This window comes from Dermacentor silvarum, chromosome 1, assembly GCF_013339745.2.
Source record: "Dermacentor silvarum isolate Dsil-2018 chromosome 1, BIME_Dsil_1.4, whole genome shotgun sequence".
NCBI lineage: Eukaryota > Metazoa > Arthropoda > Arachnida > Ixodida > Ixodidae > Dermacentor > Dermacentor silvarum.
The window spans coordinates 156,746,175-156,773,851 of NC_051154.1; positions in this window are offsets into that span (position 1 = coordinate 156,746,175).

Here is a 27,677-nt window from a genome sequence, read left to right on the forward strand (position 1 = left end):
TGCAAGTGGCGCAAGCTCATCGTTGTTCGCGTGCGGTGAAAGCGACGAACATCACTCGTGGGCTTTTAAGCCCACGATTAGATTGTTCGCTAATCAACCACGTCGCCGATCACCACTCAGCAAGCAACCGCTGTCTGCAGTATGTGTAGAGTCACGAGAGAGAGAAAAAAAATAACTAGCTTTGCTGCACCGCGGGGTATTTTAATAAACCGAACATGGTTTAAAGTATAATCTGCAAGTCTGACCGTCTGAAAAGGGGGGGGGGGGGTGGAGAGGTTGTTGTGGAGGTGAAGAAACGACACACACTTCTGCAACCCTAATGGCAGCACGGCTCAGGAATGCCTGGGGCTGCCTTGGTAGCTCTTGTGCCTTACTTTGTACATGGATGATAATTGCAGGTTGGCGTTTGGTTATTTATTTATTTATTTATTTATTTATTTATTTATTTATTTATTTATTTATTTATTTATTTATTTATTTATTTATTCTGTGGGATGCTTTATTTTGGACATATCGTTGTAGCTTGCGTTTGCGTGCTGATACTTTCACTGCCTTGTTTTTACTAAGTTGAAAAGAATCTTTGACATCTATTGTTGGTGACGTTAACCTCTTTTCATATCTTTTGTTAAATAAACAAATAAATACTACAAGTCATATTAATTCTTGCACCCGTTAGAAAACTTCGAAAAAAAAAAAAAAACAAGCAGCTGACAGTTGAAACGGGCACCGCGGATTTCCGTGGTACCCGATTATGCTTCACGCCGTCCCACGGACGAATCATACAAAAGCATACGGAGATGCGCTGTCAGTCCTCCACAATTTATTCAGTTCTCAAGGGAGCGTTGGAGTGTGCTCACGGATTTTAGATGCACTACTTTTCATGGTCATGAACCTAATACCTTGGCACGTGAAAAGGTCAATGTGGGTCAAGCACATCAAGTTCATGTTCGGGGCACCATCTCGTGGCCACATGAACATGCTGGAGGAGATGGACGTGTAATTCTATATAAGATGCGCTCATTGTAAGCACTTCCCGTGCCTAGACAATGCAAGAAGGTGTCGGTACATTGTGGAAACTAATGACCCATTCGCTCGTCGATGCTGTCGTCAACGGCATATAAGCTTGGTTCCCTTGTGCTGTCTGTGAACCAGCTCTAGACACACAATTCTCCTTAGAGCCCTCGTAGTGCGCCATATGTTCAAACGGGACAGGGGATAAGGCAATATTCCAAACTGTTATGCACTGCATTAGCCAATGTATCCGCCATTTTTGTTTCCTTTGATTCCGGAGAATTGGGAACCACTCTCATGCCACCTGTTTTAACACTCCAACTTCAGAGTTCCTTCAGGAGAGCATAGGTCACATGTGCACCTGGTTGCGTCGGAAGGTCACATTTAATACTAGTGAAAGCCGCCATGGTATCCAGAATGATCACCCACTTCGTAGGCTCTTTGATTATTTCATAAAGGCTATCGCCACTAATATGGTTACAAGCTCCGACGTTGTATGCGGCGACTGATGTCCCAGCTGCATTCGTATATATTCTTCGTGATACTCTGGTATGACATTTTCGAATGTTAAACTCTCTTTGATGGTGATTGCATTTATATAAACACATGAATGATGCCTCGGTGTCCATCAAACAGATGATCTCAGGCCAACTGTATCACCGCAGCTATTGGGACCTCGATGCACTGCGAAGGTCTTGGATGGATGTTTTAGTCCTTTTTAGTACAAGAAGCCAGGGAGGCGGGCTGAAATGTGGAGGCCAGAACGTCGACATCGAAATCCACAGTATGCACAGTTGGGGCCATGTTACACCATGTGTCTGTGTTATGGGGCTCGTGGGTCGAATTCCCAATACTTTTCGCTCGTAAATTCCGTTTGCCATTGGCCAGTCTGAACGGCCTTTAGTCTCACGGAAAGAATATTCCCCTGACGTGCACTTCCAAAGCGCATCTGAATATACCTATAGCATTACACTCAAAGCAATAATATAATAAGCGTTTTTCGGGAACTATTTATAAAACTATAGAAGTTATTCACTAGCCAACTTGCGCCATCTCCTCTTTCCGATGTGTACACCGAAGGGCCATGAAGATAAATACCGCTCGTGTGATTGACCACCGCATGGAGTGCAAAACCAGTTGTGAAAGGCTGTTAACAATTAGGGTAAGCGAATTAATACGCAAATTATTTGAAACTCACAAAAATCTACTTAGTGTAATCATACTTCTAGGTATCATAAAAAGCGTTTGACAATGGTTACCATGATATTCATTTATGTAAACTACCATTTTATGACATCTGCGTCCCGCTGTACGGACATTTATACAAAATCTGACTAAATTTGACACCTGAGTATGCTGTCAGATATATTAAGGCATAGCACATATTAAATAGAGTGTCCTTCAAAAATCGAATCTTCATTCCACGCTCTTATTGTTCTACGTTAACGAGATTGGTATGTAGAGCTTCTATATGGTTTGCCTAATCTTCGGCATGACACTAATGCGTTTTTTTCTTGTGCATGTAAAGCTGATATCCTTAAATACCCACAGCAGCTGCGGTGGGTCGGTGCTGCGCTGCTGAGTACCAAGTCACGGGTTCGATTACCTAGCGTGGTCGCCGCATTCAGATGGAGGCGGAATGCAAAAGCGGTCTATTGCGTGCTTTCAAGGCACGCTAAAGAACACCATGGGGTCAAAATTAATCCTGAGTGCCCCGTTCCGGCGTCTCCCATAACTCACTGTTTCAGGACGTTAAACCCCATAATTTGTTATCATTAAAAACCACAATTCGCTTCCAAGTTTGCCACATGGTTTACTCGAATCGACTGAACACAAGGTTCAGTTGTGTTCAGTATGTATTCAGTATGCATTCAACACAGTATGTTACCAACTTTTGATCTGCGGCTGCGCCATTTGCTTGTAAGAAGGCTTAATTTATGTCTCGGTGTCCCCGAGCAACAGCGGATCCCTCATCGGCCTCTTTCCAACCATCCAAACCATTGAAACATGTCGCCGCGGCGGCTACCGCCTTTTAACAGATGAAAAGCCTCCATTAAACTAGGCTCTTAAGGAAAAAAGTTTGTAGTTCAGGTGTCACGTAGTTCTTGAACTTAGCCGCAGGCACATAACAAATAAATTCGCATAAATACCCATGAAAGTAGACGGAGGGCAGCCGCCGATCATCGCGCGCGTAATTCGAAGGATGTGAATTCTCCCACTAGCGACAGGTTTGGTTGTTGTATTTTTCGTCCACATTCATTTCAGTTTTCTCTATTACTTCTACATTTCAATTTAAAAAAAAAAGAACTTCTTAGTCCATGTTTTCTTGGTTTCGTGGTTCGTTGACTTCATTCGGTTGTTACTGATGATAAATTTAGCCCCTTGATTCCCTTTATTCTTCTCGTTCCTTGCGTAGCGGGGGTGTGGTCCATGCCAGCCTTGATGCCTCAAGGTAGTGCACGATGGTCCATTGGTCTGTTGAATGTTATTAAGTTCTCATACTACGCGGCGCCTGCGATTAAAAAATTCCGCATCCGCCATCATGGCTGTGATTGGCGATGGCTAACCTTCCCGGGCAAGGTTTGCTACGCATCTAAAAATACAAATATAAGTTGACACGGCGGGCGGCTGCCACCGTAGCTCAATTCATCGAGCTACAAACGTGTCGTGCAGAAGTTGTGAGTTCCGCTTCCGCGGCGGCAAGTTGTCTTTTATTTCACTTTCATTGCCCTTTTTGTTATAATGTCAAAATTTCGAATATAAACACACACACATTTAATTTGCCGTACCCTTTTGTTGGCTTCATTGTCTGTGCCCTTCATTTCGTTGCTGTTAGCAATAAATCGAGCCCATGGGTACCTTTGATTCCTCTCGTTCAAGAAGTACATGTGCCGAAACGGTTTGTGTGGTGTTAACGTAACGGTTGATTCAAATGAAGTGGGGAGTATTCTGAATAAAGGATACAAATATGCAATGGATGCTTGAAAGGTAAAGAGTGAATAATTTCTATAGCGATTCAGTACTTGGCCACTATACGGAGTCATCATTTTAATGTTTTCCGGAATTTTTAAAAATCGCCTGTGGCAGCTAGCACAATTCCTGTCCTCGAGCTGGATTATTCGAAGAGGCGGACATTACAAGCGCGAGAAATGGAAACATATATTTAACCAATTAACAAGTGTGGGATCAAACACATGGGCGTCCCAGTTACTTTTGTGCTTCAATACATAAAAGAGCGCTTTCTTAAAAAAAAAAATGTAACAACAGTGCGTTTTACGGCTAGTTTTATGGCGCATATCTCCAAACCGATCTCATTCTGCAAATTCATTTTAAGTGCATACGCCTTGCAAACTAGCCAGCCACATTTCGTAAATTGCCATAGGCGCCATAAAGTAGTTAATTAAGGAGTTAAATAGGGAATTTGCGTTATTTAGTTGAATATGTGCTTCGATTTCTTTTGCAAGTAATGTCCGCCTCTCTGAATAATCTAGCTCAAAGACTAGAATTATGTATCTGCAACAGGCAATTTTTTTATTCCGTAAAACTTTAAGATTATCGACCACCCCGTAGGTATATGACTGGGATTTGAGCTGTAAACACGTGGTTATCGTGGCGACGTGGTTATCCAGTACAGCCCCGAAGCAGTGGAAAACTAGCCGTTTGGTGGCCCTCCTAAAGCCAGGAAAATCGCTTTACGAAATGTCATCTTACCGACCAGTAGCTTTAGCTAGCTGTGTCGGTAAGGTAATGGAACGGATGGTGCTTACTATAGATTAGAATGGCTCATGGAAAAGAATGAACTTTATCCTGAAATGATGACCGGATTTAGACGTAGACTGTCTGCAATAGATGGGGTGATTCATTTCGTGTCCACCATCGAACGCGAAGAAAGGCAACACCGACTTGTAGGAGCAGTTTTCTTATACATCAAAGGAACATGACAATGTACTGCACGAAGTCATTCTTGATGCCCTCAGTAATTTCGGCATCGGCGGCCGTCTCTACACGTGGATTGAAAGTTACCTAGATGGTCGCACAGTCTTTATGTCTAAAATTTGTGGCGAAATGAGAAGACACGTTGTGGTCCCTGGAGTGCCTCAAGGAGGAGTGCTCAGCCCGACTCGTTTCAGTGTTACCCTTATTGGTCTTCCGGAAATAACTCCTGATACAGTACACATAAGTAACTACGCCGACGACATATGCATATGGGCATCCGCAGTCCCGCGTCCGCAAATTCGTGTAAGATTGCAGCGAGCTGTTTATTTAACGTCTCAGTACCTGCAGTGTCAAGGTCTGCACCTGCCCCAAATAAGTGCGCTGCGATAGCGTTCACACGGAAGCTTATGTGTTGGTATACAATTAAGATCAATGGCAATGCCATCCCATATGTGACCCACGAAAGATACCTCGGGGTTGTTGTTGACCGCGGTGTTTCATGGTCGAAGCATGTGGCAATGAAAAAGAAGAAATTACCTGGACTTGCTCAAGTTTTTCGCTTTCTGGCCGGTATGAAGTGGGGTCCATCTGAGCATTTGCTACTCCGGCTGCACCAGGCTCTCAACGTCGGCTACAATCGGTATATAGCCTGCCAGTTTTGTCAAGTATGAACCGGTCATGTTTGCGTACGCTGGAAAGTGCCCAGGCACAGATGCTGAGAACATGTCTAGCTGTTTCACGTTGCACCTCAATCTATATGGAACAATTGAGGAGTCACCCCTTTACCTGTGGATCTGCGATGCGAACCTCTTCGTGTATTCCTGTGACTGTTGTGCCGTCATCGACATCGCCCCTTATCGACACTTCCCGACATACGGCTGGACTCCACTTTTTCAAGAGCCATTACATTCCAAGATTCCACTACACCATCATACTTTGCCCCTGCTGACCTTCCATGTATGTCCCCATAGGTAATGTTCAAAACACGGGTACGTCTGTCTATTCCTGAAATTTCTAAAAAATCACGAATATCTACCGTCGGCCTCAGACATTTAACACTTGAATATATGTCAAAAGATTATGGCTCCTTTGTGAAAGTGTTTACAGATGGATCGGTCTCGTCGTATGCGTCTGGTGCGGCTTTCGGCGTGCCTGCGCATCAAGCCATTAGATGGTTTCGTCTGTGTAACAAGACAACTACAACATCTACGGAACTAGCGGCAATCAGAGAGGCAGTTCAATGCATTTCGCGGCAGCCTCCCCAAGTATGGACAGTCTTCAGTGATGCAAAATCGGCTCTGCAACTACTTAAAATGGCATTGAAAGAAAGCGCTTACAGAGTGATGGCTCTTCAAACTACCGAGATATACACTTTAGCGCAAGAGAACAGCCACCACATCACATTTCAGTGGATTCCCAGTCACTGTGGTATACACGGCAATGAACTGACCCATACCGAAGTGAAGAAAGCACTCGAAGAACCAGAGTCACTGCCTGCAATTCCTTTTTCAAGAGCGGACTCCAACTTGCTTCTATCCAGTGTAATCCGAAAATCGAGAGAAAAGCACTGAGACAATCCGAACAATTGACACAGACGACTGCAAAGATTGGACCCTACCATGAAATTTAGGCTACCACCGAAAATTTAACGGAGCTGTGCCAGTCTCCTGCACAGACTAAAGCTGGGGGTAGCGTTTAGCGCGGATACGTGCACCTCTTGTGACGCACCGAGTCTCCAGATTGTTAGTTGTGCAATGTGAATGAGACTATAGGTAATGTGCTTTGTGGCTGCCCTAAGTACGTGGAAGGGCGTCAAAAGTTGAGCAATGACCTTAGGCGTCTTGACAGCCCACCGTTGTCGGAGGACGTTATTTTAGGCTCTTGGCCAGACGCTCAATCGAGTTTTAAGGCCATGCAGGCGTTACTGGACTTTTTAAAAAGTACGGGCCTGGTCTGTAGGCTTTGAGCATACCAAATTGCTTGCCATATGTTTTACATCCTCCTTCTCTCGTCATCGTCACCCATCATGCCCTCTTTCTTCCCTCTTTCTTTCCCTCTTTCCCTTCCCCTAACGCAGAGTAGCTGGTTAGAGGAATATATACCTCAGGCCGACTTCTCTGCATTTCGTATCATTAAACTTCTCTCTCTCTCTCTCTCTGGGCTATGAACAGTTTTGAATAGCAGACAGAAATCGGCCATTGCTTTAGTAAACAGAAGATTGGAATCGCCGATTTATTTACTACTGTGTATAATCAAAATGTATCTGGAATGCATGATCATTTTTCCCTGGATATGAAATCCGTTATTGCGCGCTGCAGGAGGTTTCCCTAGTCTAACTTCGAATGAGAATCTAATTCTTGGCAACGAGTGCCTTTTCTGAGTTGTCGGTTATGCTCATTATTACATATTTTTGTATCAGCCAGGTTACTAGACTACCACATTGTCTGCTATTTTTGTTACTATATTCTTTCTATCCGCGAGTTCTATCACAGTTTAGTGCTGTGCAAAGAATAAGTTGTTGCAGTTGAGACAATGCCTCGTTGCGTGTAGAATTTCTTTTGAGCTAATTCACTGTATATAGAAATGCAGTTTAATGCATCGCTTTGGTGTCTGATGTTTAATGCAATATAGAAATTTCTTTTGAGCTAGTTCAGTGTATATAGAAATGCAGTTTAATGCATCGCTTTGGTGTCTGATGTTTAATGCAATATATAAATGCAGTTTAATATAATATGTTTAATGCAATATAGAAATGCACTTTAATGCAGTTTAATGCAATATAGAAATGCAGTTTAATGCATCGCTTTGGTGTCTGATGTTTATATGCATGGTGGTCGGAGAACGTTCATATGTAGGTTTTGAACGTGTTGGTTTTAAAAAAGAAGAAAAAAAAGAAAAGAAAAGAAAACAGTGGCGATTTAGCGGTAAATTCACAAAAAATGCGTTAGCATTACGCCGTACCTTGTTGAGGCCGCGAATTGATGAATAAAACTGAGTCCACCACATTGCAAAGTGTTGTGCATGAGTTCACTCGACACACATCCTGCCTCTTAGACGAGCGAAGTGCTACTGACTGTGCTCAGGAGCAGACCACCGCCCTTTGCACTATATACAGTATAGTTTGTCCAACATCACGATTGGCCAGCAGCAGCTCTTACGAAAAGTTGTAGCATAAGAACTTTCTTGTGAACGCAGACCCTGGGCCAAAATTCACATTTTTCTTAAGCTTCTTCTATGATTGGTCATGGTAAGGGTACTTGTCACGTTATCGCGTCATTCCCAATCATGAGTGGCGAGCGACCAAACGCAGGCCTTTGAGGAAATGCTCTTACGTATATACCAAAGGCAGAATTTGCAAATCGTTGCATTCGTAAGTGGTGCATCCCACTGGCTGGCCCCCTTCGCTAATAACATGCCCGTTATCACGATTGGATGACAACTACTTTTACAAACTGCTATAGCGTGAGTATTCTTTTTCTTTTTTGCTGGGACAAATACTGCAGCTGCTGAACTGGAGTACATGACCGATCCATCTGTGTAAACACGTAAGCGGTCACTGTGGACCTCATGTAGTAGCAATAATGCTGCCTGCTTCAATGCTGCTGACGGCATTTGTGCCTTCTTCTTTACACCTGGAATGGTGAGGCATATTCGAGGTGAATGCAGAGACCACAGGGGCAACGAAGGCCATGCTGCTGGGACGTAATTCGACGGCAGCGATGCTCCGTGTATAGTCAGGAGACGGCTAAACTCGTATGCGGCCTAGTTGTTGGCAGGCAAGCAAGATGGTGAAAGGGCGTGCTTGCGACATGTCGAATGTGCACTCTTAGAGCGTCGACTGCAATGTACGTTGATACAGGGTGGTCACGTGCTATGGCGATTGTGGCCGCTGTGGATGCACACTTAGGGAGGCCGAGGCACGTCCGTAGAACTTGGGCTTGCATACTCTGGAGTGTTCGAAGGTTCGTTTTACTGGTGCTTCCCAGCACGGGCAGGCTGTATCTTAGGAAGCCCATAAATAATGCATGGTACAGCTGTAGCATCGATTGCACAGATGCACCCCAAGACTTTGAATACATGTGTTATTGCAGTCAACCTCTTTTTCATGTATGAAATATGTGGCGACCAAGACAAATCACGATCGATGATGACTCCAAGGAAGCGGTGTTTTGTTTCGTAAGCAATTACTGGCCCATTTATGCGTATAACATATGGAGTCATTGTTTTGCGCGTAAATGCGACTAATCGGCAATTTCGGAAGATAATTCTAGGCCTTTCATACGTAGATAAGACGACGTTTGTGCGACTGCCTTCTGCAGTCTCGCTCGTATCTGCGGACGAGTTACGCCGGCCGCCCAGATGCAGATATCATCTGCATAGATGGATACATGGACCGTCCTTGGCAATGATCCAATAAGGCCTAGCAGTGCTACGTTGAAGAGCGTGGGGCTTAACACTCCGCCTTGTGGCACACCTTTGCTGGTGACATGGTGGGATGTCATTCCATCTTCTGTAAGTACGAAGACGGATCTATCCTCCAAATAGCTGTGAATCCAGTGCAGTGCACGGCCACCAATGCCCACATCGATCAAAGCATCGAGGATTGCTTGGTGCGCTACATTATCATATGCGCCTTTCACATCAAGAAACATCGCCACCGTTAAACGTTTCATGCTCTTTTGGTGTTGAATAGATGTTAACAAATCAAGCACGTTATCGACCGATGACCGCCCGCGCCGGAAGCCCACCATTGCCATTGTAATGAAATTCCGGACATCGCACTTGACATCGACGACGGCTGTCGAACTTACAGCTCTGTGTGCAGCAATGAAATTTATCGACCAGGAACCGCCCCAGAAATGGTCTATCTCCTGCGATTCCAAGGCCGCCCTCCAGAGTTTGCTCTCTGCTCTACGCCGTGGACCCCACGAACGACTTGTCGCTGACACACGCGAAATTTACCATCAGGCAGTTGACAAAGGACATCACATCGTCTTTCAATGGCTGCCAAGTCATTGTGGTATCTTTGGAAACGAGGAAGCGGACGCAGCCGCTCGATCTTCACATACCAGTACCGATTGCGTCGCTATCCCTATGTCCAGAACAGACGCAGCACGAAATCTCCGTGCGCTTGCTCGCGAGCTTACGTTAGCCCACTGGAATTCAACGGACTTTAAAAACCAGCGCCTCTGTTCCCTGGATCCTAATCTGAAGCTCCGCCTTCCACATGGCTTACCACGACGGGAGGTAACTCTCGTTTGTCGCCTAAGACTTGGAGTAGCTTTTACCAACGCGTACTCCTACCTTATCGGAATGGCCACAAGTCCAGATTGTGAAACTTGCGGGTGCAAAGAGACAATAGCACATCTTCTGTGTGATTGTCGTCGTTTTAGTACGCAAAGGAAAGTCCTCAGAACCACGCTCGACAAGATAGACAGCCGTCCCCATACGGAAGCCAGAATTCTTGGTCCCTGGTCCCAGCCCACATCGGAACGAACTGCTTTAAAAGCGCTAGTACGCTTTTTAAAAGAAACCGGACTTCGTGAAAAACTATAGAATTGTGCGGACTGACGTGTGTGTGTGTTTTTTTTAATTTTTCTTTTTAATCTTCTCTTGTGTTCTAATCTTTCATGCCCTTACCCCATCCCCCTGTGCAGAGTAGCCAACCGGACGCTTAACCTGGTTAACCTCTCTGCCTTTCGCCTCTTTTTTTCCTTCCTTCCTTCCTTCTTTTTCTTTTCTTTGTGTGCGTGTGAATAAGGGCCGAGATGCGTCGTGACTGCGGGCCTTGTGGCCCGAAATCACAAAGCAGGTCGTTGGTAAAAACCGTATAGCATTGGCCGGTTCCCTGAGCTAGTGTTCTGTTAGCCATCAGAACTAAGCCGAAGCCTGTTGTTACACAAGCCGCTCATGCATAACAACTTCTTTGGAAATACGCGTCCTGGGTGGCGTTAATGCAACAATTATATTCTAATTCCATTTCTTCTCGGGCTTTATCAGTAGTACGAGCGTCATTTCGCCTATCTTATCGCCATAATGGTTACAGGTGAATAATAAAAAAGGTATTGAATAGAGGGAAAGATATCATTACGTTGTAGTGGCCCTGATCTTCAAAACAGTCATAATGTTTGCCTTGTAAGGTTTCATATTCTACGAATAAGTCATAATTGAATCCCAGTACAGCTTTAATTACCAAATTTCCTGGAAGCCAGACCAATAGTTTCTTTCAGAAAAATTGTGTGCAAAAGTCGGCGGTAAGCTTATATTCGAGGATACAGCTTAGCTGCAACCACCAGACAATATGATGGAGACAACGGAACGAACTTTTCAACTGTGCTGCTAATCAGATGCCTTTCATCGTACCGCAGAAAGATAGACACCACGAGGTTGAAAAAAAGTTGCTGATTTTATAGGGACACAAACGAGGAGCGAAATGTCAGCAACGACGGAGATTATGCAAGCGAAGGACAAGCTAGGTCGGAAACATTTGAGCCATCGCTCGGTGCAAGTTCAGATGCCTGTCGGCTTCGGCTCGCCAATAAACTGTAATCAAATGCGAGTATTCTTTTTTTTTTTTTTGCAGCTGACTGCATTTTTGGTTCGGCTTAGAATCGAAGGATTTTTTCTTGTTTTTTTCCTTCTTCTGGCCTTCCTAATTTTGAGGGACGGACTAAAATTTAAGCCCGCCTAGATTCGACCAAGTACCTCATATAAATTATCGTGACCCGTATTCACAAAACGTATCTTATGTTAGAGTGTCTGTTCACTAGTTATGGTTTGTGCGCTAGCCACTTGATACCGTTCAGAGTGTTAACAAGGACACTGTGGCGACGATGGCTGATCCTACGCAGCACTTGAAGCAAGTTTTGTGGATGCGGGCCCGGGAATTCATACCCCAGCATGGATGTCTACAGCAAATGCAAGGACGCTGCGTTGCTCTTCAAACGCCAAATTTACTAAGCTCATCACTCGTAATTGATTTTTGTGATTAACAGTGGTAGAACAAGGGATGTCGCTGAAGCCAACATCTCTCTCTCTCTTTCTCGACAAGGGCACTTGTCTTCGTCAGGGCAGCAGCTGCTTTACTCAGCAGCGTTATATATGTACGGTGTTCGGTGGCGCCATCTGCCACAGCAACGGCGAAAACACGCTGTTCACTATACCCGTGACCTATGGAATGGCGCCACCATTTGGTTGCTGTGAAATCGACATGTTTTGAGTGGTATCACCGCAGGGTGGCGGCAACTTCGAATTTATTGTGGACGAAGCTGATGAGTACCGGCCGCAAACCTAATATCGAACTAAAATCACTGAAAATGGTTTAGAAAGCTTGAGAGAAAGCAAGCCAGCGGTTTAGCAGGAAGTGTCACGTGTAGTTGGCGCTCTTAATTATGTCACTCAGTACAGCCGAACACCCTCGATACAAAATCAGTTCTAAAACGTTAGGCTCTAAGGAGCGACAGCGACAAATAAACGCCGAGCTCACGCTGTGTTGTCACTAAAACAAAGCAGGTAAACATCACTAAGTAGTGCCATACAGCAAAAAATGTTCTGCTGATCCTCCATGTAAAGAGGCGGCTAGATAGCTCGCGTGCGGTGATGAATTGTTTAGCGGAAAGTGAAAAAATATATAATACTCGCGTTAAAAAAATCTCTTTTTTTGTAATTTAGCCTATGTTTAGCCTCACAGAACTCTATCACAGAACGCGAGTGCTTAGCACTCGTCTGGGCCATCGCAAAATTCCGTCCGTACCTGTATGGCAGGCACTTTTCAGTTATTACAGACCACCATGCGCTTTGCTGGCTCTCCTCGCTCAAGGATCCCACTGGTCGCCTTGGCCGTTGGGCACTCCGCTTGCAAGAGTACTCATTTTCTGTTTTCTACAAATCTGGACGGCTTCACCAAGACGCTGACTGCTTGTCACGATACCCGGTCGATCCCCCTGATACACTGGAAGATGAATCTGACACCTTTGTTCTGGCCATTACAGACTTCGCCCACATAGCTGACGAACAGCGCCGCGACTCATCTTTGCGGCCTATTATAGACGGTCTCAACTCGCCACACCCTGACCCTTCCCTACGGATGTTTGCGCTCCACAATGACACCTTACACCGCTACAACGCCCGGCCTGACGGCGCTGAGCTCTTGCTTGTTGTCCCCGCGCATCTTCGCTCTACTGTTTTGCGCCAGCTTCACGATGCACCGACGGCCGGACACCTAGGCGTGTCACGCACGTATGATCGCATCCGTAGGCGCTTCTTTTGGCCTGGTCTCTACCGTTCTGTGCGACAGTACATTGCGGCTTGTGACCACTGCCAGCGACGCAAGACTCCTGCCCTACTGCCTGCTGGCAGCCTTCAGCCCCTCGACATCCCTGATGAACCATTTTTCCGGGTGGGACTCGATATTCTAGGGCCTTTTCCCATGTCAACCACTGGCAATAGATGGGTTGCAGTCGCTACTGACTACGCAACGCGGTACGCTGTTACACGAGCACTTCCCACCAGCTGTGCTACTGATGTAGCCGATTTCCTTCTTCACGACGTCATCCTGCGCCACGGTGCTCCTCGTCAGTTAATCACGGACCGCGGCCGCTGCTTCCTGTCTAAAGTGGTCGACGACATTCTTCGTTCTTGCAAGACCAATCACAAGTTCACCACTGCGTACCATCCACAGACAAACGGCCTTACTGAACGACTCAACCGTACTCTCACAGATATGCTTGCTATGTACGTGTCTGAGGACCACCGAGACTGGGACATTAACTTGCCTTTTGTGACCTTCGCCTACAACTCTTCTCGTCACGACACAGCTGGCTATTCACCTTTTTATCTACTGTTTGGCTACGACCCACCATTACCTATGGACACCATACTTCATGCTCACGCAGACACATCCTCTGCCTATGCTCGTGATGCTCTTGCCCGTGCTGACATCGCCCGTAAGGTTGCCCGCGATCGCTTGTCGGCTTCACAGGTCAAACAAAAATGTCTCTATGACCGCCGACACCGGGAGGTGAACTTCCCTCCAGGATCGCTCGTCTTGCTGTGGTTCCCGTCACGTCGCGTTGGCCTATGTGAAAAACTTCTCTCCCGTTATGCTGGCCCTTACCGCGTCGTACGCAAAGTCACTAATGTGACCTATGAAATCGCTCCGCTAAATCCTACGTCGGCCTCTGCAACAATCGCGAGTGACATAGTCCATGTCTCGCGTCTAAAACCGTACCACTCTCAGCCCGGGCCCTAATTGCACCGGGACGGTGCTTCTGCCGCCGGCGGGTAATGTCACGAGCGGCGATCCTGTGGTCGGTGCTTGGGCGATGACGACGACGACGGGTGGTTTTTCTGGTGTGCACGCGCTCCCCTGAACGATTGCTGCAGCGTTGTGCGCCTTACCCTGTAAATATATCCATTCTATTTATATTTTCCCCGTAACAATATCAAGCTATGCACCAATATTTATTGCGAATTTCTAGGCTGATTGCTACAGTGCTTTTGTTTTCTTTTTTTTTCCTGAAAGGGAAGCGTTTTGCAATAAATACGCTATTTAGAGCTAGTGTACGAAAGTATGGCAAATATTGATTGGCCAGAAGTTTTATTTAAATGTGCCTTGTTTGATTTATATATATATATATATATATATATATATATATATAGGGGGAAATGTGATATATTTTCCCCCTAATGTTTATGCTATCTTGGTAAAAAAATTGAAAACAGTCATTGTTTACGTTTGTTTCTGTGCTAAATTAGGCTGACATACTTCTTTATTTAAAACCCATTTAGCTTTGCTGGTATGATCGACTCTTTGAGGGGCTCGAAACACGTTTAGAACAGCACGAGGATACGTTTTATACTTTTAAAAATTAGTGTTGCCCAAATGGTGAAGTACTGACAACGATAGCAAGGTTTAGCATTGCGCTTGAACTCCTCCGACGATGGTATAATCATACATGAACATTTGGCACCCTTAGAAGCTTTACCACACCGTGTAGGGCCTTTAATAGCACCGCACAATCGTTACTACGCTGCCCGTAAGGAGCCAAACCAGTAAACATGCATCACTTTCAGGTTTGAGCACTGGTATTATTTTGCGCTTTTTTATGTTTAACAGTCTGAAAATATTTAAGATGAAAGCCGTGCGCTGTATACGTTATGTTTCGTTACACTTGTTTGCCGGCTGCAATTCCAAAAAAAAAAATCTGAGGAATATTCAGTGAAGAACGTAAGGTCCGGTTTAGCATTTGTGGTGGTTGAATAGTACAGCATTTACCTTGTATATACGGCATGCCATAAACATATAGCATACATGTATCTAAATATACACGGTGCCTCACGGCAACGCCGACAACAACGGCGGCAACGATGACGGCAGTATTTTTTTTTTGTGAATACGCGCCCAGCGGAGGAGGAGGAAACAACTTTATTTTGTTAATTTGGCTTAGTGAGGAGTGGCTAACAGGCGTTGCCTTACAGCCACCTCCTCGGCTCTTTTGATGGCCCGAAGTTGAACCTCCAGGCTCGGGTCCATGAATATCGCTTCCCACGCTTCAGACCAGGAGATCTGGTGAGGGGGGGTGGATCTTCCCTGCCGTCTCAGAGAATAGATTTAAAGAGGCTATGGACCCACATAACGAGCAGTGTGGGTTTGTCAAGTCAGGGTAAAAGTGTGTGTATATTGGTGGGTTGGGAAAGGAGTGCGTTTGGAGTCGGCGCCAGGTGACTTCTTGTCCCTTGGTGAGCTTGGGATGAGGTGGGAAATTTGTCCGTCTTTCAATGCGGTAGTGTTGTGCGATATCGTGCTATGTGGTCAGTGGCTCGCTGACCAGCTCCCCCAGGTCAGAGACGGGACCCACCACTCGGCTGACGAATCCTCGAGCACATTGGTGGGCCACCTCGTTCCCCGGGTTCCCTGCGTGAGCCGGGACCCATATCAATTCAATTAGGGTGGGTTCTTCTTCACTATCTTGTTGTTTGGGGTAGAGCAGGGGGAGCAGTATTCGTAGCGTGACTGGGGCCACGATTCCACGAGCAAAGTTGGATACGGCGGTATTTGTGTCGCTGATCATAGTGGTAAATCCGGCCGCTGCAGCGAGGGCAATGGCCGCCTTTTCTGCCTCCGCCGAGTTGAGAGCACGGACAGAACCGGCCGTCCTTATTGGTGTTGCCCGGGGCGCAGATTGGTTGTTTTCATTGTTGTTGATGATCTTGGGAAGGGTAATTATGCTGACGGCGTACGTGTTATTTGGCAAGGAATATTGAGCAGCGTCGACGTATGCTGCTTCGGAATTGGACCCCTGGGTTTTGTGCAGCGCTTGAACTCTTGCTTTTCGTCTGCCGTCGTGATGACCTGCCAGCATGCTCTTTGGCAGCGGCTTGATGATGAATCTCTTTCTGATGTCGGGGGAATGGGGGCAGGATCGTTGTGCGTTGGGGATACTCTGTGCCCCATGCAGTCCAGGATCCAACGACCCGTCTTGCTTCCTTGTAGTCGGTGAACGTGCGCCATGCGGTATGCTTCTAGAAGCTCTTCCGCGGTATTGTGTAACCCCAGGCTTAGGAAGTGTTCGGTAGGCGTGATACGGGTGAGCGCCAGCGCCGCCTTGTACACTTTGCGAATGAGGTGGTCCAGTTGTGCTCTTTCGGTTTGGAGTAGATGTAGTTATGGAAGGGCATAGGTGAGCCTTGAGTAGACAAAGGCGTGGGTGATTTGGAGTAGCTCCTTCTCCTTGATACTTTGCTTGCGTGCCCTCTTTCGGGTGATTAGATGGAGTGTCTGATTCACCGCTATCATGAGACGATCAATGGGGATATTGTTGTGGTGATTCTTTCGTACAAACAAGGCCCAGGACCCTCATCTGATCCACGTGGGGTATTGCCGTGTCGTTGACGTACACACTAATGTTGAGTAGCGGGGTCTCTATTCTGCGCCGGTCTGGTGGTCGGAGTATTAGTATCTCCGATTTGCTCAGCGAGCACTCTAAACCCGCGTCAGTCACGTACTGGACGACGGTGTCGGCTGCCGTCTGCAGGGTCTCTTCGACTTCGACCCGTGGTCGTTAGTTGTTGAAATCGATGGTTAATTTCACGACTTCTCGTCTGGTCGGGTAGTAAATTCATGTCCGAAGAAAAAGAAAGTACGCCGACCTGAAAGGTATTGTTAATAAGTATAGGACGCTTCAGTTTCCGTACGGAAGCCTTCTTCACAAAACAAAGTTGTTGATAACACGGCTTCCATACGGAATACAATAAGTCTAATACTTATTAACAACACCTTCTTGGGCGGCGTCCTTTGGTTTTCCTCTGACGGGGATTTGTTGTGAAAGTACTTACGGCACACTTTTCAGAAGACTTGTGGGACAAAAATGGGACCTCCTATGTAACAAGAGCAAGTGAACTTGTAAAAATTTAGTCAGATTTTTATTTTATGATTTTTCAACTTTTCTATGTTTCGTGCGAGAACATAATGCCGCGTCCCTATCTGTGCCGAACGACGCTCACGACGACGATGACGATTTTCATTGTGAAAACAGGTTCAAGGGAAGAAGTCTGAACCCCTAGCCTTTGTTCTAGTTCTCATAATTGAATATCACTGTCCGCTCCTGTCCACAATCAGCCGCGACACTGGTGGAGGTTGTATAATGATTCCCTTGCAAGAGATGCAATTCTGGGCTCAAACTTGTAAGCGGCGGCTTGAACGGTGTACACGTGTCTGGACGCATGGATATCTTGCGGGGTTGAATGCAGAGCTTCTAGCAGGAAGCCCGAAAATTAATCGAGAGCGCAATACCCAGCACCTCACTGCTGAGGCAAGACGGTGTCGAGACAGTCATTGCCTACTTGAACCAAATGCCGTCCCATGCGGAGTTCAGCTACTCTACTACAGAGAAGGAATGCTTGACTGTAGTATGATCAGCCACCAAGTTCCGCCCGTACATATACAGCCGCTATCTTCAAGTCATAAGCGACCACCAAATTATTTGTTTGTTGACCAACATGAACGATGCATCCGGACAATTAGCACTCTGGAACCTACGGTTTCAACAGTACGATATGACAGTAGCCTACAAATAAGGAAGGCAGCGCTTGGATGCTCACTGCCTCTCCAGATCACCGATTGAATAACTAGGCACATATGCTGATGAAAACACGGGGTTTTTTAGGAGTTGTTAATGCGGCCGCCATACCTCGGGTTTTCAAAGGGACTCTCATCGTTCTGCATGAGTAATGTTGCTATTTTTAGACAGACCTTCTCTTCAACTGGGAAGAGCTATCTACTAGTCGTCCCTAAGGCTCTCCGCCACAAAATATTGCAAGCGTGCCACAACGCAGCCCTGTCGAGCCACCTCGGTTACCCGCTAACATTGGAACGAATAAAAAACAAACAATAGTCGCCAATGCTCGCAACTAGGGTGAAGCACTGAGTTCGAACGTGACTTGACTCTGAGCGACGCCAAAAAGTATCACTTGCGAAATCTGCCGGGCTGTTACCTCCCGTTGGGGCGCCGGAAACGTCGTTTCTACAAATTGGGATAGGTATTTAGCGACCATTTCCAATATCTGCGCGTGGAAATAAAAGGGTCATTGTTGCGGCAGACTATCTCACTCGATATGAGCATACCAAGCCACTAACACCTGTCCTTCTTTGGACACCTGTTTATGATAAGCAGGTTGCTTATCAATAAAGTGTTTGTTATAACTATCCGTTAGTTCGGTACTCTTTAAAGCTTAAATCGTTTATTGTAAGTCCTCCTGTAGAATTACAAGACTTAGATTTGTTATTGATTTGACTTATTGTTTTTCCAACTAAATTTGCATCACAGTTGGAGCTTCTTCAAATATTTTCTCATAATGTCTTGTGTGCCTCGGAACTCGCTGTTTAGGTGATCTTTGAACTTGTTGAATGTATTCATGTCAACCAACTCCCTGCTGGATATAAATTTTTCTAGAAAGAATGTTTAGATAGTACTTTCAAAATATCGCCCTCAAAATGTATAATGAATTATACTGGCGTTCCCCGCATTCATGGTAAATGATGGGGACGAATAACTCTCAACCGATGCTAGTCTCTGGAGTATTTGTAAATGAAATGTGCTAAGCACTTGCTGCATCCAGTATCGCTGTTATCATGTTACTAAGTTTCAGGGTTAGGACGTTAATTATCGTCTCCTAACTAATTAATAAATCTGGTAGGGTGGTTTTTGCAGCATTCCCGCTCTTCGCTGCCATAAATAATGCGTTCCAAAAAATAGAAGTGTTCTTGGAAGTTACCTGAAGCGTTCATTGAAATCCAAATAAAAAAAGAAACGTTTCGCTCCATTCTAGAAACAAATGCAGGCAAATACATGTGCTTTCATACTAGACAATTTAAGCCAAGTTTTAATACTCGTATTTGTATGAGTACATCGCCAAGTTGTGTGCCAGTAGGCGTTTCGAAAAGATAAGAAGGAAAAGAAATGCCGTGAAGTGCCTCTTTGTTCCTTCTTTCACGTAACGGTAACAGACCAAAGCCTCCACATGTGAACTGCGCATGCATACCGCGCACGTAAGTTGCACGGAACACGCAGCTAATACATGAAAGGTTTCCTCTCTTCCTACGCCACTAGTTGTTCCGATTCGCACCGACGCGCTTCTGTGTACGCATTGTGCCGAATGCTCGGGCCCCGAGTCGATTACGGCACGAGCTATACTTCTTTGCTACGGGCGCCGATGTTGTAATGGTGCGTTCGTGACTACTCGTTTAAGAATGGCCCGCCGGCTACCGTTGGTCTCTTTGTGGGCCTATTACGATACACGCCAGCATGCTATCGACGGCAACAAGGAAAGGACCACCCCGACTTCCTTCTCTGCTTATCTCTGCAGCAAAGAAGTGTGAGGGGTGTTTTGTCGACCCGCGTGCGTACGCGCTTGTATATGAACATTTTCACTGTCTGGGCGCATGACTGAGAGCAGAGAGAAATATTTACAAGTGCAAGGGGATGTGAAATTTGGCTCCTGATTCGGTTATTCCTAGAGTGTCTGCATGTTGCACCACCAGAAGCCTCACTTTTGATACGCGGACGTAAGTCGTTTGGCGGAATGCACTAAGAAATTGCGCAGCACCTTTGAGCACAAACAAGGAGCAACATAGCGCACATTTGTGTTCCCTCATTATTGAAACGTCGGCAAGCTAATTAGAAACATGCAGCATAAGGTTACATACTTGTGAGCTTTCGTGAATAAACTCAATAGAAATACGTGCGCACTTTTTTGGGTATCTTGCCTGTTATCAGTTAAACACACACAGCAGAGGAAAAGAAGTAGATACGTGATGGCAGCTCCAACCAGAAAGGGCACTACGCCTACCTGCTCTTAAATGAGGATAGCAACAAACATATGTTGTGAAAGGAAGCAGATGATGTAATTACATCCCAAAATCCGCAACAACACAAATCGAGGTCAGCACGACAGCTCAAGCAGAAGAAACTCGGTGCTTGTCACAATTACGGAATAAATTACAATTCACTAAGACTAAATAAATAAACTTGCACAGCACCTGGTCACATTCTACGCACAGCAAACAATGGTGTTTGTTTTAGATTTTCTCACGTGCTTGATTGTATTACTATTCTCGCGACAAGCTACCCAGAACGCGATCATTTGTTTGATTGAATACTAAGGCATATTCTTGCACTCATTTACTAAACTCGTGTATCTTCTAAGATCTCTTGATGCTTGCCCAAAGTCCTAAAAACTCGGATTGTAAGTTTCCATGACAGATAGTAATTACAAGTACACTCATAGTAAGCATGAACGATTGAAGATAAATATAGGAAGAGAGCTATACAAAGAAAACAAATGACAAACCGAACAAAGGTACCGGGACAATTATTTTAAGCACTTAAGGAGTGCACCTGGAAACATTGCGTGATCAGAAATGGAAGCAGCCAGCTTGTGCGGGAAATGGAATCCAAACGTGCAATCCACGTGAACGAAGAACACATTTTAATGAGAGAAAAGTATACGTAAACGTATCCGCGTATCTGTGTCAAACGTGCCTGTGGTGCTCATGCCGCGATGGCTGGGTCAGAAGGTGCCATGATAGAAGAACGTGGCGACGAAGGAGAGCCGAAGCAACGATTCCATTGAAGCAAGGCGCGGTAACGTGGAAATCGAGAACAAAGAGATGATGAGAAAAGCATTTGCTTGTATGGCAAGTAGAACGCAACGAAAAAAATGCTGGTCCGCACAATTGTTTACGCCTTCTTGTAATACTTGCTTAATGAAGGAGAACCGAGGCAAAAGGCTCTTTCACGCAGGGCATAGGTCTATGTACTCGGAATTCACAGCAGCCACATGCAACTTTGCTAACATAAAGAGAAAACATGTAAAACAGCAGACGACATAAATATATAGAGGGAAAGCATCTAAATATGAATGTTGCTTCTATAAATTACTAGGATTATTTTAAACACAGATGTAAGCCATAGCACAGTAAAACAATTTCAGACTCGTTTATGTCGAAATAAAGAGAATATGTATTAAAAAAGAAAAGGCCACATATTAGCTTGCATAATATGTATTCCATTAAAACCTTAGTTTCTGTCTGAATCGGGCATTTTCATTTTTATACCAAAGAGAATTATTAAAAATCACCTGTGGCAGATAGCACAATTCTCGGCCTGTATTCATAAAAATATTCTTACGATAGAACTGTTCATAAGAGCAGGTATCAGCAATCCTTATTTCGGGCGTAATATTGGTGAAGGTGGTCGGTTAATGTCAAAGAGAACTTACGAATAAAACAGTTTGCGAATTTGGCTCTCAGTCCTTGAGCTGAATTGCTCGAAGAAGCGGACATTACTTGCACGAAAAATCGAGATATATAATCAAATCATTAAAATATTCTACAAATTAAGTTTTTAACTAATCATATTGCCATTTAGGATATGTAGCCGGCAAGTTTACTCGGCGTATCCAAGAACGAATTCTCAGCTTGACTCCAGTTTCGAGAAATTTGTTGACCAAATGTGCGATGAAATACATTCACATTACAGTTTTGGGCATAAGAGAAAATTCCGGCCAACCCTCATGCCGATAGCAAAGAGCCCTTATGAAAGAGACGTTTTGCGAATTAAGACCCAGGGCACATATTCACAAAGCTTTTCGTTCGTAAGCGCTGCTTCCTATTGGCCAGCCGCCTTGGCTAATGATATGTCCAACACCACCATTGGCTGATACTTGCTTCTACGAAAAGCTTTAGCGTAAGAACGTGTTTGTGAGTCCGGCCCCTCGTTCGTAGGTGCTCTTTTCCATTGACCGGTCGCCTTCGCTAATAATATGTCCTGCATCAGGATTGGCTGGAATTGTCTCTAACGAACAATTCTAGCGCAATGTGTTTTTTGTGAGTACTGGGGTGCTATGTAGGATGCGTCGAGTTTCTCGTTCGCACTTTTACCTGAGTTTGCTCGATGGCAGTCAGTGAACAGAGATAGCAAGGAACGCACGAAAACCGCAGGCAAAATGAAATGTCAAGATAAAGCCGCGGCACAGTGCTTCCGTGCTTGAAGCACAGAAGACTGCGCAACAAAACGCGCCAGCGCCGCGTATTGTTATCAACGTATTATCGCAATTTAGCAATACAGTGACTGTCCCGCTGTCTATCTGCACACTTGCCGTGAGCCACTTGCCACGCCTTTCTCGGGCGCGTCAAGGGCATGCCTACTCTTTCGGGCATTATCTTTCTATCCTCCGTCGAATGCGAACAGGGCACATGTGGTGGATTATTGCACGTACACTTTCCCTGAATCGATTATTTTCATATACAACAAATAAAATAACAAACATTTCATTTCCTAAAGTATCTGTTTTTAATTTTGAATGCTATAAATTTCTGATGACAAACAGAGATCGAGCGAATTATTAAAGTTTGCACTTGTTGTCGCGAGTGGCGACAGTGAGGCGAAAGCTTACAAGCGGATACATTCTAGAGGGTCGCACGCGCGAGGGAGTTCATATCGTGAGCAGTCGCCAGGGGCGCTGCACTGCTGTTCTTGATAAAGTCAGTCATGACTTTGATGTGTCCATTCACTGTCTATTAGGGGAATTCCAACACAGTGCTGCGGCATGGCTGTTCACCGCAGGTGCTTTCACTGGAGCGGCTATTAAGGACGCCGCTTTATCAACTAATAACGACACTCTAGCCGTAGAGAGGGAAGCAACGGCTGTCGCTGCGAAATGGCTGTATGGTATATTCTAGGGTCCGTAGGGGCGCAGCACAGTGAAAATGCGCCCGTTTATCTGCGTGCGCAAAGCCTCCGCGGTGCATTGCGAAGAGCGTGCTGCCCATCGACACAATTCATTGCTTTCCCAGTGAAGCTGCCTTCGTGCGCATGTGCGCAGACTCGAGTGTGTTGTGCACTCCAATGTGCTGGCCGATTGCCTCTGCTGCTGAGCTAACAGCGATCGCAGATGGATATCGTAACGACAGCGCAGAAATCGCATTTTGGCGGGTTAGGGCTCTTGTGTGCAGTTAGAAAATTAGACTTCGAACGGATGAAGGCGTTGGCTGTTTAGTATGCAGTGCTTGCGATCAAGGAATGCCGCCGCACTGGGTTTAGAAAAGCGAGCGATTCTCGACGCTGACCCTGTTTGCGATACTGTGGCCATAGAGAAAGAAATTCAACAAGAGCGGACACTCGGCAAAAATTGGCAACAGGAAACACGTCACCATACGTCACGCTATAGTATTCATGCTGAACGATTAGCTGCTGCGAGCATCGAAAAAAAAAGAAAGTGAAATTAAGTTAATAGACATTGATTTATTTTTAAAATTCCTTGCCGCGAAAACTAAAACGTTTTGTGCATAAATGAACTGAAACTTCGCGACTTATTTTTCTTGCCTTACCTAGCGACAGGCCAATGACGCGCCAGATGCTTGCGTCATCCGCCAGACACTCCCTCGAGGCGAGCGAGGGCGACTGCACGCGCATTTGAGCGCTTGCCCGCGGCCCGACCCGTCTTTCTCTCTTTTTTCTTTTTGTAGCCTGGTTTCTTGGGCTCCTGGCGTATTCTTGCGTTCCTTCTGCACTGGGACAACACAACACTGCACCATTGGACTACGGCAGGGTGAGAAATTTTGTTTCACAGTCTACGATGCAATTAGGCTTACGGAACGGCACCGAAACTTAAGACGCATGCAGTTAGCGAAAAACAGCTCGGCAGTCCTGGCGCAGTTAATTTGAGTTATTGAATCGTGCTGGGACATGTTTCCCACGCTTCCTATAGGGGATTATTGTAACTTATTTTGGTTCTGTTGAGGCACACTAGCCGCGCAGTGCGCTGTGACGCAGTTAGCGATAAGTAGCTCGGCCGTGGTGACAAAGTTAGTTTGGCGTGTAATGAATCATAGAGGGACAAGTTTGTGACGCTTTTGTAGCCCCGCAACAACATATACCTTCTTTGGGTACTCACGCCTGTCGAAAACGCGATGGGCGATTGCCAAGAGTGATAACATGGGAGTGTGTTGCTGGCGCCGGCAGAACGCCCAAAAGATAACGCTGAGGAACATATCAGAAACTTGTAATTCGCAAATTCCGTCTTCTAAAGGACTGAAAACAGGATTTGCACCCACACATTTCTCTTGAGTGTGAGTATAAGGCATTCTTCGAACGTCTAGCATGGTCCGGCTGGGAGCCCCTGTTTCGTCTGTCTGTGCCTGTGTAGCGTATACCGTCGCGTCGCCCAAGGCCAAGTTTTGGAAACGTGAAGTGTCCCGTGTATTTGTGCAGCTAAAGTGTAGGAAATAATGCCCGGAAATGGGGGAATGCTTGGAAATCAGACAGACAGACAGACAATGAACTTTTATTGAGGTCCTGAGGAAATCAGATGTTTTCATATTTCATGGTATTGTTTGGGATGAGTCGGGTATTTTCTACGCCATGTATGTAAAAGCGAATTGCTTTTGTTTGTAATGCCGCCCATTCACCGCTTTCGCACGTTTCGCCTCTACACGTAGTATTCCTATATCTAAATATCAAGTGACACATGCTTGTAACATGCTGTTACATGTTTGTTTGAAAGTTTGAAAGTTTATTTAACATAAGTAAACTATACAATTAGAAAGTACACACTTTTGAGACCCAACAAATTTGTTAAAGGGTCCCTACTGTGCCATATGTGTAAATGTAACATGCTTGTAATTTACTTTTTTTAAGCTGATGCCGTCCGGTGGAGCTTCATACGGGAACTACTGCTTACCTGGGGTGACTACGTTGGATTAACGCACAAAAAGCACGGAACGAGCTTTTATAAAGAGCAAAATAAATATTTCCTCATTTCACAAGGGGTCTTGCGTCTACTTTGTGAAATTGCACGTGGCACAGATTCGATGGGACTTGAAAAAGATCGTTCGCAATCATTTTTACGAAATAATAAATCGATTCCGCACGAGGACCGTGCGCGGTCGGGCAAAAAAAAAAAGGTGCGACCGGCGTGCTAGCTAACGTTCAAAATGCGCGCGCCCAAAACCGAAAACGGAAGTGATTGATGTCTACCGCTTGGCGCGCTGCTGTCAATTAGGCCCCTGGGCTCTATGGGAGTGTCCCCTCTTGTTGAATTCCTTTCTCTATGCTGCGGCTCTGATACATCACCGATGACAGAGCAGCCATCTCAAACGACAGCTGCGATACGTTGTCGTTGGAAAACAGTACGCACTGCTCAGCATCGTCGTCCACGACGGCGCATCGACGCCTTGCAATGCAACTACAGTGACGTGCCGATAATTATTTTCTGAGCGCTACGTCGTCACTATGCAGACAATGAACCATGTTGTGGGGCCATCACAGCCTAAAACGATATATGCATAAGCCAGCGAAAGTCGACGCTTTGTTTTTGATAGTGGTGCTCAGTACATCACCGGTGACAGTGCGTTGTGTGAGCTTTATTTCGGCGGCACCGCGTCGCTGTTGCCGAAAAATAAGTTGGGCGTGGCCGAACCGTGGTAGGTGCGCTCACAAGAATTACATGCCTCGCGCGGGGCGTCACCTATGGTTTTGATTGACACGGCGAACTCGTGCCAAACTCGTACATCGCGAAACCCCCTTCGAGTTGAACTCGGGAACATGGCGGTGGCAGCAGCAGCCTGTGTCATCGCATCCAACGGCAGCAAGCGTTAATATGACCGTCTGGACTCGCTCACCTACCTGACTGACGTAGAGTTTCAGTGTAATATTTGCCTTTGTAAAACGTCAGTGCGCTGGCTGTGTGATGAGTTAGGCGAAGGCCCTCGTCTGCGGAGACAGCGTAGCGAGCAAATTATGCATTCCGAGCACAGATTGGTGTGAATAGGCTGCGGAGGAAGAGTTCGTGCGATCGCTTCGGCTCTCTCCGGCTTCAAGCACTGTTCTTCCACCGCGCCCCAGCCCCAGGCCAGGTCCGGCGGGGTTATCGGAGTACTAGGGCACCTGCAAGCACCTGGGGTTCAAACTGGACCAACCAGCCTGCGAAGGCGAAGTGGTCACATTATACAGGAAGGCTCAGAATGACGCCGGGCTGCCTTCCGGTGCAACAGTTGCTGAAAGCAGTTTTTGCAGCTACCGGTACCGCTGCACTGCACGGGCAGAGAGGCCAAGCAAGTTACTTCCCCAACACGGATCGCGTCGTCCGTCCGAACGTCCACCTTTCCAGGCGGCCAGTGATTTGGCTCACGTACTGAGGGAGCAAAACCGTAGATGTGTGGCTGTTGAAGAAGGTCACCAGCCACTTGTTTCCTCTATCGGAGCATGCCATTGCCGACTGGAGGAACTACGCCCGTGAGGTCGTGAGGGACGAGCTGCTGGCGCGACCTCCACTTGGTGGCCCCGGGAAGATAGTGCAAATTGACGAGTGCCTTCTTCGCGGCGAGCGAAAGTACAATCGAGGCCGCCTGATGACGGGTGACAACTTTCCGTCAAGCCGCCAAAATTACGGCGGTGTTGAAGATCGTGGACCATGGGTCTTCGGCATGGTCTGAGCGACCACAGGGGTGCTGCGACTCTTCAAGGTGGACCGACAAGACGTGGCGACGCTAGGCCACATTATTGCCACCAATGTTCAACCGGGGACCATTATTCGCAGCAACGAATGGGCCGGATACAACTGTATCCCAAATTTAGTAGATGCTAACGGGGCGATCCTCAATCTGCCTTGGGATACAGTCAACCACAGCGTGAACTTTGTGGACCCCATCACGGGCGTTCACAAACAAAAAAATTGAAAGTTATTGTCTAAAAGTGAAGCACCACCTCGTCATCCATGGTTACAGGGTAACTGAACAGCTGCTAGAGTGCCACCTGACATGGATGTGGTGGCAGTCAATTAACGGCCACGTGCGCTGTAAAAACCCTTTCTTGCGTTTGTTCACGCCACGGATCGCTCGGGTCTACCCAGTATGAAGACTCTTTCCTGCGGTTGTTAGAAGCCATCACTTGGCGCTAGCCAGTATGGAGGTGCATCACAAAGTAAAAGAAAATAAAGAGTAGTTTTCTGACCCTCCTTGTATGAGTGCTTTCCGGCATTCCTGAGTGTTTACTCGGTAGCGCGCGGCAAAGCACTTCTGCGCTGTCCGACGCTCGCTTCGTCTCGCAGCCTCACTATAGTGCAAGAAACGAGCGATCTGTTGAAAGCCCAGTGTAAAAACCAAGGGCACACCAATATGTGCTCGGAAATGCGAGCGCAAGCATGTAGCGAGCCACGCCAATCCAATCCAC